We start from the raw sequence: 19,197 nt of genomic DNA, 5'->3' as shown, positions 1-19,197 counted from the left end.
CCAATCCTGTGTAGAAATGTAGAAATAGTCAGGTGTGCCCCCCCCCATCCTATGTAGACATGCAGAAATGAAGAAATGCAGAAATGTAGTAACAGCCCATGCCAAATGATTGATGGATACCCTGCAGAGACAGCATGCTACCTGTAGGTGTACAACACAAAGGTCAACACTGCAGTACAAATGACCTGGACTCAATTCACACATTCAATACAGATGGCCATACTGGGTATGCCCACACACTTACAGAAATGAAGGCAATGTCAGTCAACAACATATTGAAAGGTCATACTGGACATGCCCACACACTTAAACACATGAAGGCCATGTATGCAAACACCAGTGGACCAGGCATATCTGGCAACCACAGATGTTAGTGCAGACACTTGTCAGTATGCATCACTCATGCTTTGCACACACAGTGGATAGGAATATAGACATATATGTAAGGACAACACACTATAATAAGCCAAAGGTAGACATACATAGATGTGTGGAAGAGGGTGACTGTGAGAAGGAGCCATCCAGGCCTGTCCCACCCAGCACACAGGCAAAGGGCCACAAATACATGAGGGTCAGATGTCACTCACTGCAGATACTAGCCACCGGTATCTGTCAGCATTATAGAGTATGTGAAGCACGTGAAAGCTGTGCAACATGACCATGCAAGGAAGTAGTAATCTAGCAGCTGCATACACATACTTGTCAAATATGACCCAGGTTGTGCCCGCATGTGGCATGTCAACTCCTACATGAATGGGTTATGGCCCATGCACACACGCTGCCCTCCCCTTTGCCCCACTATAATAACCTGTTGAGGTCATCCACTGTGAAATACACCTTTGTGAGCATTGTATTTCAGTAATCTTTATAGCATGTCCTGTAACTGCAAACTGCTGTAGTGTGATAAGTTAGTTCGAGAGGAGTTCTAACCCCAGCCTTGGCAACTATGTGTCTGTGTAGAAAGCAATGCTTTTTAGGGTAGTCACACCCCCTACAATTTAAATGCCCTTCTCTGGTAAGGCTGCTGATGTTATCCACCTAGAAATACACCTCTGGGGAGGTTGTACCCGAGTAATCCCTTTAGCGCATCCTATAATTGCGAACTGCTGTAGTGTGAGAAACTAGTTAGGTAAGATTTCCAACCCCAGCCTTGGCAACTGTGTGTGTGTGTGTGTGTCTGTCTGTGTAGAAAACAATGTTTTTTAGGGTAGTCACAACCCCTACAATTTAAATGCTCTACTTTGGTAAGGCTGCTGATGTCATCCACCTAGAAATATACCTCTGGGAAGGTTGTGTCCCAGTAATCTCTGTAGTGTGTCCTGTAACTGTGAACTGATGTAATGTGATAAAGTAGTTAGGAGTTCTAACTCCAGCCTTGGCAACTGTGTGTGTTTCTGTCTGTGTAGAAAGCAATGCTTTTTAGGGTAGTCACACCCCCTACAATTTAAATGCTCTACTTTGGTAAGGCTGCTGATGTCATCCACCTAAAAATACACTCTGGGATAATTGCATCCACTTAATCTCTGTAGTGCGTCCTGTAACTGTGTACTGCTGTTATGTGATAAAGTAGTTAGGTAGGTGTTCTACTCCCAAACATGACATATGTGTGTGTGTGTCTGTCTGTCTGACTCTCTATGTGCAGGGGGCAATGCATTTTCGAGTACTCACACACCCTACAAGTGAAATGCTCATCTTTGGCAAGGTTGCTGATGTCATTCTCCCAGAAATACACCTCTGTGAAAAATGTAGCACCATAACCTCTGTAGTGTGTGCCATACTTGCATAGTGCTGTAGTGTAATGTAGAATTCTTGGAGGGTTCTATTCCCACCCATGGCAGAGCTGGATGTTTTGTGTGTGTTTCAATGTCTGTGTAGGGTGCAATGCATTTTAGGGTAGTCACACTCAGTGTATGTCAATTGCCCTACTTTGGCAATCCTGCTGATATCAGCCAATGTGATATACACCTTTGGGGAAAGAATTCTCCAGTAGTCCCTGTGGTGTGTCCTATAACAGCTCCACGCTGTAGTGTGATATAGACTTCTGTCAGTTGTTCTATACCCACAAAAGTTGGTTATGGATGTTTTGTGCGTGTTCCAATGTCTGTGTAGGGTGCAATGCATTTTAGACTAGTCACACTCAGTACATGTCAAATGCCCTACTGTGGCAATCCTGCTGATGTCATTCTCTGTGAAATACACCTTTTGGGAGGGGGGTTTCCAGTAATCCCCTGTGGTGTGATATAGACCTCTGTTAGGGGTTCTATACCAACACAAGTTAGTTGTGGATGTTTTGTGTGTGTTCCAATGTCTGTCTAGAGTACAATGCATTTTAGGCTAGTCACACTCAGTGCATGTCAGTTGCCCTACTTTGGCAAGCCAGTTGATGTCAGCCAATGTGATATACACCTTTGGAAAGGAGTTCTCCAGTAATCCCTGTGGTGCATCCTATAACACCTCCATGCTGTAGTGTGATATAGACTCTGTTAGGGGTTCTATATAAACACCTGTCAGATGTGTATGTTTTGTGTGTGTTCCAATGTCTGTGTAGAGTACAGTGCATTTTAGGCTAGTCACACTCAGTACATGTCACATGCCCTACTTTGGCAATCCTGCTGATATCAGCCAATGTGATATACACCTTTGGGGAAGGAATTCACCAGTAATCTCTGTGGTATGTCCTATAACATCTCCATGCTGTAGTGTGATATAGACCTCGGTTAGGGGTTCAATACTCGTACAAGTCAGTTGTGGATGTTCTGTGTGTGTTCCAATGTCTGTTTAAGGTGCAATGCATTTTAGGCTAGTCACACTCAATACACATCCCATGCCCTACTTTGGCTATCCTGCTGTCAGCCAATGTGATATACACCTTTGGAGAAGGAGTACTCCAGTAATCTTCATGATGTGTACTATACCTGCATAGTCCTGTAGTGTAATAAACTAGTTAGGTTGGGGTTTTGTGTGTGTGTAACTCATATCCTGTGTGGAGGCGGGTGTGAGTGTGTGACACCTGGGCCCAATGTGGAGTGGGTTTTGCAAATTTCTTGTATGGTGGCCCTAGTATATATCACAATGTCCACTGTACAGAGATAACAGATGTGAAATAGCTGAGAGGCTGGGGTGCAAATCCATACCCATACATGTGACATCAAGGCCAGGTAATCACAGTTAGCAACTCCAGTATTACCCAGAGCACACTCTCACCCCATGTCTCATACACACACACACACACACACACACACACACACACACACACACACACACACCGAGGAAACAGTCAATATGTGTGTAGTACACTGCATATTGGTGACTGATAGTAACTATAGAGTGAATGCAGTGGCCTACAGAGGGCATGGCACCCTGTCCATCTGTCCAATAGGCACATACATGCAAATAGTGCACCTTCCCTATGTTTCCCACTGGACACCTGCAACACCTGTGGTGCCATCACATGTAACCCACAAAGGACATGCCATGCCTGACAACATGCCCTGTATGGACAGATGCCACTGACACCAGGGAATGTTGTTAGCATGCTATCAATGTAGGTGCAGGGATAATCTGCTGTCCATTACCAGTTCCTGCCACAGGTGACCAAGACTGGTACATCTGATGATAAATTGTGCACACAACATGGGCCCGACACCCCAGGTACATTTCCCCATGGCACTGTACATGCATGTGGGAGGTGTGCACATCCCAGACACTGTCCATGTCATGGAGTAAGGAACACATTTATTCAGGAACCTGTTTTGGGCCAAGTCCTGGGAGAAAAGCTCCAGACAAAATAATGTACATTTACAGGTTTTTAAGCAATAATACAATTAGAACAGAACAATACACATAGAATATATATACAAATAATACAAATGCATTATACATTGTAACAATTCCGTTATGGAAATCCATATTATAAACAAACATTACAAATAAGTTGAAAATTAAAAATAAACAAAGAAAACACATGAGTTGAAATTAAGTTAAAATGAGAATTCTGTACAAGTTAAGAAGAGAAAAGGGGTGGTGAAAATCAAAACATATTCTAGCAGAGTAGATGCCCAGAATCTAGAGAGATAGCTAGAGTTAGGATAGAATGTGGAATTTTAGTGTTTGTTATATGGAGGGTAAGTGTTGCACTCATTTGTGCTATAGGAAGGGTGGAACCATTTTGAAAATTAAGAGAAATAGATTTTTGAAAAAGAGATGGTAGAGGTGGTACCTATGGATGGAGGTAGCCAGCAGGAGAGGGTGCAAGGCCTGGGGGAGGAAGATTTTACCTGGGGGGAGAAGATTTTTTATATTGGACAGTAGGTTTTGGTTGTTGGAGGTAATACTCTATCAGGAAGGTGCAGCTTAGGGGAGGAGGAGGGATGAGCTGAGGACAGTGGAATGAGATGAGATAGGTGGGAGGTTTGTTGAGGTCTCTCTAGCCATTTGGGTGTGGAGAGAGGAACAATGGTGGGTGGAAGACTTTTGGGGTGGTAGCACTGGGCAATTGGCAACCTGGCAATTTTGTTGTAACAGGAGGAGAGCTGTGTTTTTAAAGATCTTTGCAGATTAGTTAAGAGAGGAAGGAAGGAGAAAGAGGAAGAAGAGAAAGAGAAAGTGGCAGTTTTTTTAAGTGAGTAGTTTTTGCCACGATAAAGCATACCAATTTTTTGATTTTTTTTTTTTTTTTTTTTATGTTGTAGGGAGTTGAATTTTAGTTGGTTAGTTGGTTGTCACTCAAGTATTTTGGTCTCTGTCTCTGACACTAGCTCCAGAGTTTTTTTGGAATTTATAGGGGAAGGTAGGAATATTATGTTGATGATAAGGTGACTGGGGTGAAAATCATTAACTTGGTTTTAGAGGATTTGTTTAGTGAGTATCTTCATTTTCATCCATTGTGGAAAAAATTGAAAAAAGTTAGTTTTAGGGTTTTTTAGGAGGGAAGGAGGCAGAGCAGATAATAATAGAATCATCATCATATTGGATGGATGATAGAGAGATAGCGGTATAGAATAGAAATCAATATATATGTTGTTGAGGGGGGTCCTAATACGGAGCCTTGGGGAACTCCGGTTGGGGTATTAAGGAATGAGGATGTTGCCTTTTTCCATTTTACTGCTTGATATCTATTGGTTATGGACACATACATGGCAAGCGATGCACAGCATTGGCCACATGAAATAGTCACTCAGGTGACTGGATGGTGGATACAATACCCACCTGTGTGGGCAAATGCAGAAACCACAGCCCTGAGCCACAATGCAGACAATTGTCATGTGGCCTGATGCCAAGGTATACCCATCACCAAGCCTTATACAGCCATCTGGCACAGTCGACCACCACTTACCCATGCATAAATGCACCCATGCATGTCAGTACTGGCACCCTGTGTGTTGGTGTGCATGTTGTATGATGCATATGATCATGATTACATCCACACTCACTACAGCCCCCAGTGGCATACTGAAGCATGTTGTCTGGTGCCAGACACCTCCCCATACCTTTTTCCCATAGACCCTCTATATGACCCCTGTGGTGCATGTGATACCTACACAGTAATGTGTTGTGGCAATATCACTAGTGATGAGATGTATCCCTGGCCCTTCCAAGTGCGCCAATGTGTGTGCGTCCCTGTAAGAGTGTGGCTGTGTTGACGCTGGCACCTGATCATGCGGACAGGCATGTGTACGTCACCTACCATATAGCTACCATATCCCTGTTGCAGATGTCACTCTCCATCACATATATGTTCTGAGGACTCCACAACAGGTGACCTATGTGGTGCATCCAATAACTGCATAGGACTGTGATAGCACTACATAGTCATCAGGGGGTTGATGCCCTGTGCTGGTAGGTGTGAGACACAGACATGCTTAGGTTTTACTCTCCCACCACCCCCTGACTTGTCAATGTCTGACTCTCTCACTCCCTCACTGATGGATGTGAAGAACTATAGCTGCTTTTTTTAGGCAGCAGCATTGCATTTTAAGTGATGCTCATAATCAGCTGATAGCCTCTGCACGAATTGGAGCCCTCCCCTAGCTGATTGCATGTGGAACACCTGTGGTAACATTCCCATAGCCAATTGCATGGAAACACACTCCAATATCTAGGAACATCATGTTGGCGGTGGCCCTTTTCATTCACTGTGAGAAGGAACTAGAGCTGTTGTTTGGCAAACAGCATCTCAGACGGATTGGGGACTTACATCTAACAACATACACTGTGGAAACAAGGCAACACACAGGAGGGGGATGTGCCTGACCTGACTACAGATTGTAAGTGCTGCTATACTGCATTTGGAGAAATGTTGGTTTAACAGTGTGTGTGTGTAGATATAGCTGTCCTACATGTTTTAATACCTGCCATGTCTGGTCTATGTTTATGAGGAATCCACATCTATAGGGTCATATGCAGACTTGGCAGTGTGTTGTCCCTTTGGTGTTATATGTTACCCACAGAGCATCTATCTGTGAACTGCAGATGGTAGTGTGATGACTGTAGGCTGTTGATGGTGGTAGCCATGACAGTTACTGACCTTATATCCCTCATAGGACATATGTTGCAAAAAACCCGGTTACAACAGTAAATGTATGAAGTTATCACAGCAACATGTCAATACTGGCCCTGTGTATGTGCTTCCAACCACAACTCTGTCAACCTTAGTAAATATGTCATGCATTAAGAGGTGCATATGTGCTGTACACCATCATTAGTGTCATCATATCTGATAACAAGCCAGTGAGATATCAGACTGCTACACATGTTATGTACAGTAGGAGTTATATTTCATGACATAACCTGGGCATTCTGTGGATGTTTGTACAGTACTGAGGTCTGTGTACTTATGGTGAATGTCGACAGTGTGTGTACCATTAATATGTACTTTGGCCTGTGTACAGACAGTGGTAGATGTCAATGTCCTAGGTCCTGTCCTATCTGATGTTACATGCTTCTCCACTGTATGGTACCATATTGGCTTACGTTTGTAAGGCCATACTCACACATGTCCCATACCACAGAAGGGCATCAGACCGCACTGTGTAGCAGCCCAGTATATGTAGGGTCAGTGCGTGAGTGGCACATAGGAGGATGGTGTTGAACAGATTGCCCATATACTGTAATATTATGCTAGCTTACCATATGTGGCTGTGGCAGTGTTCACAGTGGTTGTAGTTATGCACTTTCACACAGGTGTATCTTAACCTGTGCTGTGACATACCTGTAGAGCCTGCATTATATGCAGATACATGTGCATTCCCCCATAGGAGATGTAGGCCGGTGTTGAGCCAGTCAGCCTGTAGCCTGCACAGTGCGTTGTTACATGCCTAGCAGCTTAGTGTACTTACCCAGTGAGGTGTCATGTCCAAATACTTTCCAGATGTACTGCTGCAGGGCCTCCCTTAACAGTCATGTATGTCAGGCAGAGCGATGGGATGCTTTTCAGATGTATGTCAGTATCTCATGGGTAGTGTGTCACCATGGCACCCCTGTACCAGCAGTTATTATGTGTCAGGACAGACAGAGGTGTATGACTGAACAACCTATGGGGGCAAATGCATACCAGTTATGTGTTATACCCATCTACATGGCTGTTAACATCCATACTGTCAGGCTTGGTCCACATGTTCTGCACTAAGAGGTTCTGTGTATACCTCTGGACTGTACAGAGTGAGTCAGAATGTCCACATCTATTGGCCAATATCTCTGCTGTAGTCCACAGGAGCATTACGTGCTTGCAGCAACACTGTACTATGATGTCCTTAGGATGTCTGTCAGTAGCCAGTGGCACACATGTGAAAAGCAGATGTGACCTGACACACCTGTGAAGACAATCCCTATTACAGTAGGTATAGTCTGCTAATATACCTGCTATACATGCTTGACATCCCCCTTGCACTACAAAGGTGGAATTATAGAGGCTGGGGTAGGGCTATACCCCATGTTCAGGACATATGGTGAATATATATGTACATATGATTATCCAGATATCTCTATAGATAATTACACATGTACATATCGACATATGTAGATGGGTGTGTATATGTACATAGATATGCATATACACACCCAGATATATACAAATAAAGAGCAGTATATTTCGACATATTTACAGATAGAGATACATATGCACATATAAGTATACCATGCTGCCATGCCTGCCAGCAATACACTGTTGTTGTATCCCCTACACATATGGTGGGGCTAAGGCCATATATGTGGCCATCATCTACACAATACATGTGTGCCCATATGAACTCCAGAGGCCAGTGTATGTAACAGTGGAATATGGCCCTGTATTAACGAGTCTAGGGGGGATGCACCATACATAACCTAGGTTGTTAAAACATGTGGGGGTATCATAGGTGAGCTGCCTTAAGGTATCTGGATGTACAGTACCATACATGTCACCTATCTTGACATTACTTACAAAAAGTGGGTTACTGCAGGCCTACTGCCTCCTGCTATACAGACTGTTCTGTGTGCCAGTGTGCCTGTGATGATGTCAGTTATGCCTAGTTATATAACTGTTACATCCCATTTGGTCAACTGAAGACTTTACCACATAGCAATTGTGTACAGAGTGTAGATAGAGGCTGCTGGACTATATCTCCTGCATCACTTATTGTTGATTGTGTTGTATCCTGTGGCCCAATCCATCCTTACTAATGTACGTATGTAATGTAATGCACTTGGCCTGGACAGCAACAGCTGTGGACCTTTCCAGACTACTGTATTAGTATAACCGTTTCACAGTTGCATTACTCTGTTGATATGGATGTCAGTGTATGAACATCTATATGACATGGCATTTAATTCTGTAATAGTAGACATATAAAGGTATTCCATTTCTGCAAACATGTGTGTGGTGTTTATCCTATGACCTCTCTGTGGGTATATGTTGCAGGCAACGAATGTCATTCGTATGGGTGGGTTATCCAGTGTCCAGTTGTTAGGGTGTTCACTATAGGCATAGTGGGTGTACCATATTGTGTGCGCCTACTACATAAGTGTCTTACTGTACATATGTTTGCGTGTGTATGTGTAGTCACATGTATATCTATATATATGTATATATATAAATATATAAATATGTTACCAGACAGCATGAAAAAACAAAGATAATTATCACTAAAAAGGAACAAACTCCATGACACAAAAGCATTCAAAATGAATTCAAACTGACTTGAAGAGAAAACACCCGAGACTCCTTTTTTATTTAGCACTTTCATCTTCATTATCAAGACTTCTTCAGAAAGACATGTTTCATTAGTAAACACAACCATTTAATCATTGTTTAAATACAATATTTCGAGCTGTTTATTTAAATTACCAACACAGTTCTTAACCAATAATACTATGAGACCAGTGGTCCTGCAAGGTGCTGCGTGCATCTTCATTATCATTATAATAAAAAGGCGATTCAGTTACCAGTGGTCCTGCAAGGTGCTGTGTGCATCTTCATTATCATTATAATAAAGAGGTGATTCAGTTACCAGTAGTCCTGCAAGGTGCTGCGTGCATCTTCATTATCATTATAATACAGAGGTGATTTAATTACCAGTAGTCCAAGGTGCTGTGTGCATCTTCATTATCATTATAATAAAGAGGTGATTCAGTTACCAGTAGTCCTGCAAGGTGCTGTGTGCATCTTCATTATCATTATAATAAAGAGGTGATTCAGTTACCAGTAGTCCTGCAAGGTGCTGTGTGCATCTTCATTATCATTATAATAAGAGGTGATTCAGTTACCAGTAGTCCTGCAAGGTGCTGTGTGCATCTTCATTATCATTATAATAAAGAGGTGATTCAGTTACCAGTAGTCCTGCAAGGTGCTGTGTGCATCTTCATTATCATTATAATAAAGAGGTGATTCAGTAGTAGTCCTGCAAGGTGCTGTGTGCATCTTCATTATCATTACAATAAAGAGGTGATTCAGTTACCAGTAGTGTTGCAAGGTGCTGTGTGCATCTTCATTATCATTATAATAAAAAGGTGATTCAGTTACCAGTAGTCCTACAAGGTGCTGTTTGCATCTTCATTAGACAAAAATTTAGTTATCAGGAGGGGATCCTGTAGTGCCGTGTGTATACAAGAGTTGTGTGTTTCCCGTATACCTGAATTAGACGGTCCTATTAGGTATCGTGTGCATACCTCGCAACATTGTGTACCATGTATGCTTTGTGATACCTAAAAATAAAACCATTGGTGTAAACAAAGTCACCCGTGAAGTCTATTGTTATTACCAGGAAAACATTCGTCCCATGCGGGACAACCCAAAAATCAGGTGTCTTTCTTTGCAGTAACCACATGTCTACACAGGTAAGCATGGCTGCATTCATATGTGCATGGACTATAGTTTGTGGAAGACCGAAGATGCTTGGGTCGGGACAACGTACAAGATGAATCTCGAGGGGAGGAGGAGTGCAGGGTAGGCAAAGTGTGGTGGTGTGGTAGCTATGGGCCAGTAACCAGAGAGGTGGCTGCGTGTGTGCAGTGGAGGGGAGGTGGAACTGTGGGTAAAGAAAATATGGGTCGAAGAGAGGCTGGGTTGGATGGGCTTGCACTGGTTGGTCCACCTTGTGGGTGGGGGAGAGGGAAATGAAATATAAGAAAATAACAAATAAATGAAAATAAATCCAAATCCCTGTTTAAATAAAACAAATAAAATATAATAAACTTGGTAGTGTATTGCAGGGCGGACGTGTTTGACTGTGGGGGGGGTATACCAATTCGTACAAGACGTATATTGTTTGGGTCCTCCCAACCCCATTAATGGTGTATGTGGACATATATGTTTCTGTTAATCTACCATTGCTATCTACAGATGTATGCCCATATATATATATATATATATATATATATATATATATATATATATATATATATACCTATATAGGTATATATATTTTCTTGCATATTTATAACTATGTCAGTATATATCTGTGTACATATAGGTAACTTACTTTGTATGTGTGGACATATAGATGTTGACATATATATGTGTAGATGTTGGCATTTGCATGTATATACGTTCATATATATTTATATATATGTATGTATTTCTGAAGATATATATATATATATATATATATATATATATATATATATATATATATATATATATATATATATATATATATATATACATATATATATATGTTGTATTTGTTTAGATATTAATATATTTACACACACACATACATCTAGATTTTGGTATACATTCTCTGTACTGTTGCATGACTGGTCTGGATGTTATGTTACTGAAAACAGATTTATGTATATCTGGTGTGGCTTAATGGTAAATCACTTTGTGTATGGTGTGCATGATACTGAGTTTGAGCCTTGCAGAGCCTGTTTATTTTGTTGCTGGTCAGAACACAGGCCATTGGTTACAGAGTGATTAAGGCACTTTAAAGCAGTTGTAAGCGGGCTTGCGTGGAGGTAAGCACTGCTAACTTCCGGTTACAGTTTCTTATACTCAGTTAGCTTCCACATTGCTCAATCTGTGTAGGCAGTGCTTACCCCCATGCAAATGCACTTAAACACGCTTACTAGTGCTTACATATGCTTACTACTGCTTATTTGTGCTTAAGCCTGCTTACTAGTGCCTTATTCATTCTGACACTGATACTTCACATGTGCATTTCCTGCAATACTCCATTTCATAAATATGTGTTATTTCATGGGTATTGCAACAAAAATATTGGTTATAACATGCTTTGCCATGTAAAATAGACTGTGCTGCAGTGGGACTAGAACTGGGAATGCCTGCTCGTTAGGCGACTGCTCTGCCCACTACACTATTGCTGTGCTGCTTCATTTGCATATATCTTCCTTGTTATCCTCTTTAGCCTTTTAAGCTGTTTTAACCATAGCTAAGTGATGGGCACACCTACGCACCTATGGGTAACTGTACTTGGATTTTTAAAAAATGAATACACGAGTTTCTTAATTTAATTGGTATGTACTGTTGCTGTTTTACACATGAGGGACTGTTGGTGGGGATATGCGGACACCTATGAGCGGTCTCGCTCATTTCTTTCCACTTTCTGCTGTTCTACATTGCAGGGGCATGTTTATTCTGAGAGCTCTGCTTTCAGACATGCCCCCTGCACTCATACACACTCCGTGTAAGCCTAGGAGCTTGGGCAGCGTGCCTTCTTAATATGCATGGCACGCCGCCGTCCTGTTCCTAAATGAGCACCTCCATGCAGAACTAAGCTAGTCCTGTATGGTAGTTTAGTAAATACAGGGGTATATGATGTCCACTGAGTAAACATATTAGATAAAAAAATACATCTTTATTATAATCTTTGCTGCCTGCTCTCCCTAATGTTTATCCTGTTCAAGAAGTAATTTAAGTTAAAAAAAGTAACAATAACAGACCTTAGGATATATGCTTTGTCACATATTATGGAGTGAAATGTTTCCCATGTTTTGTATGAGACATCCTAAAAGGATTTTCAGTATGAGACACAGTAAATTATTGCCCTTGCTGCTTGATGAAAGGTGTTAGATTTTAGAAAGCAAGTATAGGATGTGCTGAACTGTGATTAACAATTAACATTTGAAGGAACTAAACAAATTAGCAAATCTGATGTCAATAGAGAGAGACTTAAGATAACCTGGTATTTATAGACAAGTTGCATAGTATGCTCTGCATGAAAATGTAAGCAAATGAGTGCATAATGACATCCAAATGAATGATATGCAAATATATACCTGGTAGTTAGGGTCATGATTTACAGTCATAGCTGAAAAAAATTACCCACCATTGTGTGCCTAAAGCCCACTAAAAATCTTACCAGAACAGAAGGTGTTGTCATGTAGCAGGTTTTAGCTCTTGGTGTTATTTATTCCCACAGGTGCACACAAGGTTACATGTTAACATCAGCAGGTTATACACCATAATTTTATGGCTCAAGAGAGCACTGTTTATAGAGTTTAGTTGAATTTGTCATTGCACAGGTCTTGAATGATCAATTTATCCGTCCATGGAATCAATAGGAATGCGTGGCCTTCACATACCTGCAGAAACAAGGGTATGTATAGCTATTTCTAATTCTGCAGCAAAGATAGATGTAAGAACACGAGTGTACTGGTTATACGCTTCCTGCAAGGCTCATCCAGTTTGTTAAGACCAACAAGTATGTATAGGCTATGGTAGTCAACCTTGCTGCTAGCATGAAGGGACACCTAGGGAAATGCCAGTGACACAACCCTTTCACTTGTACACTGAGGGTGTGCATTTGTGTAGGCATAGGACTGCTAAATGCATCACTGTAGGCCACTATAAGACAAACTACACACTTATTACAATACTGACAGGTTTATGCAGTTACAGCTTGTTCTGATATTGTGGTCTACCACCTAATTCATTTAAAAAAGAAACATAGGAAGCATATATATTAATGTTGGTAGCCTTCTCTACTGTGAAGTCTAGTGCAAGGCTTAGCATTCTTAGTAAGGAAGACAAATGCAGCTTACAACATACTTTCAGAGTACTATGTATCTCCTCAGAGCTGAATGTATGTCTTATATATCCAATATTGTCTCCAAGCTCTGCATAACCAAACATTACAACATGGTGGCATGCTTCTAAAAATAGATTTATGGCCATATGTATGATATTCAGGCAAATTATGTCAGACTGAACAAATGTCTATGAATTGCAAAAACAAATTATTTTGTTACCCCATCTGTGACTTCAGGCATAACTTGAGGCCTATACTCACTTTTACCAGTTTGTGACAGCAAGTCTGTGCCTGAGTCCCATGCAGGCATGAGGATAGCCCTACTGCATAATTCTGTGTTGCTCTACTAATAATTCAGGAATCCCACTGTAAAAATGATTCGCAGGCTGCCAGTTGTTTCCTCATTAAAGTGACACCATTATCTGAAGGCAGCCAGGAGAATGGCAGCTTCTAATAATACCCACTGGACAGCATCTGCATGGTATATGAAAGAGAGGAAGAATACGGTCTATTCCCTTCATCAGCACTTCAGGAAGAGCCTTCTGGGATCGTTTGATAGTTCTTTCAAAAACACTGATGTCTGCCATGACATGAATGAGATGTGGTTCTCAACCTCAGGTATCACTAAGATGGAAGTTTACTGCAGGCATCATTTTGATGACCTAAGGCACAAGAATCATGATTATCTCCATGCATAGGAAGTGGAAGTTAAGCAACATCTCAATGAATATGGATAGTGTAGTATTTTTTTCTGCCATACTCCCATATGTTTAGAACTGTTGTTGCTGCTCACAAGCATTTGTGAATGTCAACTTATGAAGTAAATTTCAAAATGTATCTAGATCTGTCATTTCAGGTGTCCTATCCCTGATTTCCTATCTGCCATTCCCTTTTACCCTCCCCTTCTTTCCAAAGAAAGAAAGAAAAAAAAATTCACTATTCCACAAAGAATGTGGCCATTCCTCCATGCTCCATGGATAATTTTGTGGTTCATGATACGTTTGCTTCTGCTCTCAATGCTTTTCTCACTCCTATGAATGCTTCCGGAGTTGCTAATGTTTCTGGAGCTGCTCATCTTTCTAACAGCGGTGAGTTTGTGTCTTCAAATTTTGTGTCGAAGTTTATGGAGGACAGAATGCAGAGACATAACAATCCTTTCTGTGGTATTGGTGATAATTCTAATGCATCTTTTCCCCAAGAAGTGCAAGACAACATAGATAGTTTTGAAAAATTGATTTTTCGTGAAACACGTCACTTCAATTTGTTGGGCTTAATCAGATATACTGAACTGAATATCGCCCCCCGAGGATTGAGAGCTTTTAAGAGCCCAGCTTCTCCGTTTGACTCATCGGATACTTCAGATGCAGCTTTTAAGAATTGCTGGTTAGCTGCAGCTCATACCTGTGCTATGGAGTGGGTAAGCATTTTAGTAGAAAGGGAGCAACTATTGCATTCTAAACTTAAAAAACAACTTAAATATAATGCATACACAACTTTTAAACCAAGTTGGTAATTTAAAAGTTAATGATGTTTTTAAAGATTTAAAAGAGAAACTGAATAAATTTGAAAATGAGCAGGTCCACCTTAAATTACATACAATCAAACATGACCTGTGTGATTACAGCAATGGACATGTTTTTCTATGGAGAAATAAACAAAATGTTCCTTCTGGGCATAATGGTAAAACTGCAGTCAATAAAAAACAGTTGTCCGTTTCTTTTGCTTCCTCAGGGGGGTAGGTTATACCACAGACTCTGAAAATGATGTCCGCAAATTTCCCCCATTGCATCCAGCACAAGAACCTGAATCTTATCAACAGTGTTTTCATTACAATGGAGAAGGTGCCAGAAGGGGAAATAAGAAGAAAGGAACTAGTTTCAATTCTGCAGCAAGTGAAGGACAATTTAAACAGCCCTATAAACGAGGTAGATGGAACTAACTCTTCTTCTAGTTGTAAGTTTTCTAATGTTGTAAATCTATCTGGATGTGCATTAATAGATGAACAGTATGCTGTTCACCATCTTGGTTTAAAGTTTGTACCGACTGTAGTACCTAGGCTATATTTGATTAAACAAGATCTTTTTAAATTGATTAGGAAATTACATCTTAGATGCTTTTTTGATGTGCAAGTAGATAAACAGTGAAGGGATATTTTCATAGGTTCATAGGTTCATAGGTTGGTACTAGGCTATCAGCCCTAGGGCCTATACAAGCCAGCCGCCATACAATTCCTGGCTATTTCTTCCCACATTATTTACTTTCCTGGACCCCTGTCTAGCTCCAACATTTTGTTTATTGTGATGACAAGGTTTAGATCCTGAGACCACTGTCACCTGTGTCCCTAAGTCTCTTATCACACTTTCTGTGTTTAGACATAGGGAATGCCCAACTTAAAGTAAGTTTATCTATGATTCCAGAGTGGGGAGCCAATTGTTCAATCTCATTTTTATATTGTGGTATCATCATTCTCTGCTGGAAGGCAGGATGCTACAGTGTGCTAGGTTTGCCCTGCTGGGCCACATGATCCGAGAGCTCTTCCATGTCTCTTCATGTAGTCCAGGAGGTATCGCTCAAGTCATTCACTCCAACATGGACAATGACAGAGTCATATTATATTAATTTTAAAACTGTTAGTTTGGAAACTGATAGTGAATGTGACAGTTTCTTTTCTTGTTTATCTGATGATTCTGATGTTAATACTTCTCCAAATGCTTATAGTTTATTAGATACTAGTGTTATTCATTTTCAAAGTAAATTTATACCCCCCTATGTGAATAGCAGTGTTGGTCATTTTTCTGAAATGCTTAATTTTTCTATACAGGAACTGGTTGAAGAATATAGTCATATTTCTCCACAATATAATATGACTAAAAATGAATGGCTTTCTTTTAAGAAATCTTGTAGCTAGGAATGATTTGATTATTAAGCCTTCTGATAAAGGCAACAAAACTGTGGTGCTTCATTACATGCAGTATTATAATATGTGTATGCAACATTTGAATGATAATTTAAATTATGAAATGTGTGATGTTACTACATATCTGAATGCTATGAAAGATTTTTTGGCATTGACTGAAAAGGGAGTTCGCCTGGGTTACTTTTCCAGGAAGGACATAGATACTAAATTTAACCTAGACAATTGTAATTTAGTGACTTTTGATTGTCTTCCTGAGCTACATAAGGACAATATCAATCCCCCGGGGCATCCTATTGTGTCTGCTGTAAATTATTTTTTACATAATACTGGGGTTTTAATACATAATTATCTATTACCCCATGTAGAGAGGTTAGAATCTTATATTAAAGACTCATTTGATTTTCTGGATAAGATATCAGCCATCCATTGGAATCAGGATATGTTTTGCATAACTATTGATGTATGTAGCTTGCATACTAATATTAGACACAATGATGGAATACGAGCCTTACAATATTTTTTGGATGATAGTCCGAGGTCTCACTTTATGGTAGAACTTACTTCTGTTTGCTACATAATTATTTTAGTTTCAATGAAGTTGTTTGCCATCAGTTGTGAGGCACAGCCATGGGGGCACCATTTGTCCCCATATATGCAGATCATTTTATGGCTATGTTTGAGTTGGATTACATATACAAAAATGAGTTTGTACAACATGTTTTATTTTATTTCAGGTACATTGATGATTTAATTTTTATTTGTGATGGAGGGTTGGACAGAGTATCAGTATTTCTCTCTGAATTAAATAATAATGTGTACAGTATTACATTTGATGGTTTACAACGTGGCACAGAGGCGAATTTTCTGGTTGTACAGTTATCTGGAATGAAAGATGGCTCTATTGAAACTACAGTCCATCATAAATTTGAGGATGGCAACCAATATTTATTTGGTACTAGTTGCCATCCGGCTCATACTTTCCAGTCTTTACCCTATGGGGAGATGATTAGATTATCCAGGCTTTGTAATAATAAATTGGATTTACAAAAGCAAATTTGCCAAACTTTGTCTATGTTTTTACATAGAGGTTATAGTGAGAATTTAATTAAGGAGTCTATTGATAAATTAATACATTTCCACCTCCCAAGATATAATAATAATAATAGTAAAATATATACATACTCTAGTAATAATAATTATCTTGTTGAGGGAGAAAAAATGTTCTTTGTGACTACTTATAATACTTTAAGCACAAGAGTCTGTGAATTAATAAAACATTATTGGAAATTTTTACATAGAGATGAACTCCTGCATATGATTATTTGTAATATACCCTATGTGGCTTATAAGAGAGGACAGGATTTGGAGGATAAACTAATTAAAGCTTATTTTATTTTACCGGTAGCAAGCCCTTCCAGTTCCTTAATGCCTCTGGTTACTACACCTTGCAAAAATTGTAACATACGTTGTCACATAACATCACGTTTTCCTAGGATTAATGGGAAAATATTTAGACCACATAATCATTTCTCATGTGACACAGCAGGTATAATATACTGTTTGAAATGTCCCTGCAATCTTTTCTATATAGGTGAAACCAAAAGGAAATTTATAATTAGGTTGTAGGAACACATAAGAGACATTAAGAAACAGAGACTTGAACGTCCTGTAGCATTTAATTTTTTGGAAAAACATCATAATGACATTAGTTTATTACAAGCTACAATTTTGGAAGAAGTGTTTATCAGGAAGGGGGATGAAAGATTAATTAAAAACATCTTAGTGTAAAAAGAAACTGTTTTCATACTGAAGTTTAATACATTAACACCAAGAGGCATGAATAGAGAAGTAAATTGGAGGTTTGCTTTAAATTTTATTAAATTATTTACTAAATTGATTGATTGTTTTATTAATTGATTGCTGATGATGTATATATAGGGGAATGATTTTTTTGTAATTTTGTACTCCTTGAAGGCTAATGTGGTCGAGGTGCTAAGTCAGTGTAATAAATTTTATTGTGGATCTGATACCTATTATCGTTTATTGGGCATTTCTACTGCATCCTGCTACTACTGAGGCTTTGATTGAGGACCATCAGGTAATGAGGCTGTGAATGCCTTGCTTGACTGAGGTTCTGGCTCTTCAAATGCCAGGTAATCCAAATGCATTACATGAGGTAGCCCAGGTACAGCTGTTGCAGTGGGTGGAGAATGTTATGGAGAGAGAGCAGGGGTAGGTGTATGGACCAGAGAGAGAGCATCCTAGAACAGATTATGGATTCACTCACCCAGCTGGCCTCTATGTGGCCCATACTTCTACTGGTCACTCTGTTCCACCTTTTGGTGATATATTCTTCTAATGTCCATCTGAGCTGGGGTAGCAGACAACACAATGCTGCCTGTACTCCAACCTATTTTCTGTCATGCATGGTTACATTCTCTTGTGTCACACCCCACAACCCATGCATTGTGTAATCCTTCTTATCAATATTTGTCTAATGCCTGTCTGTCTCAGTCTATCCCATGTCTTCTCTACCTGGTGTGCACTTTCAAACCTGTTTTTTTTGTGTATGTATATGTCTGCCTCACACTGTATCCTATCCCTGATTACCTATTTGCTGTTCCCTTTTACCCTCCCCTTCTTTCAAAAAAAAAAAGAAAGAAAAAAATATGGCACTATTCCACAAAGAATGTGGCCATTTCTCCATGCTCCACACTCCAATTTGTTGGCCTTTTGTGTGGTCTTGTACTTGAACTTCCCCTTTATCCTATTTTCCTATGCACTCTTTGCTTTTCTTTCATGCATTTAGTAGGT

This window comes from Protopterus annectens, chromosome 2.part2, assembly GCF_019279795.1.
Source record: "Protopterus annectens isolate FY-2018-M chromosome 2.part2, PAN1.0, whole genome shotgun sequence".
Lineage (NCBI taxonomy): Eukaryota > Metazoa > Chordata > Ceratodontiformes > Protopteridae > Protopterus > Protopterus annectens.
This window is presented reverse-complemented; position numbering follows the sequence as displayed.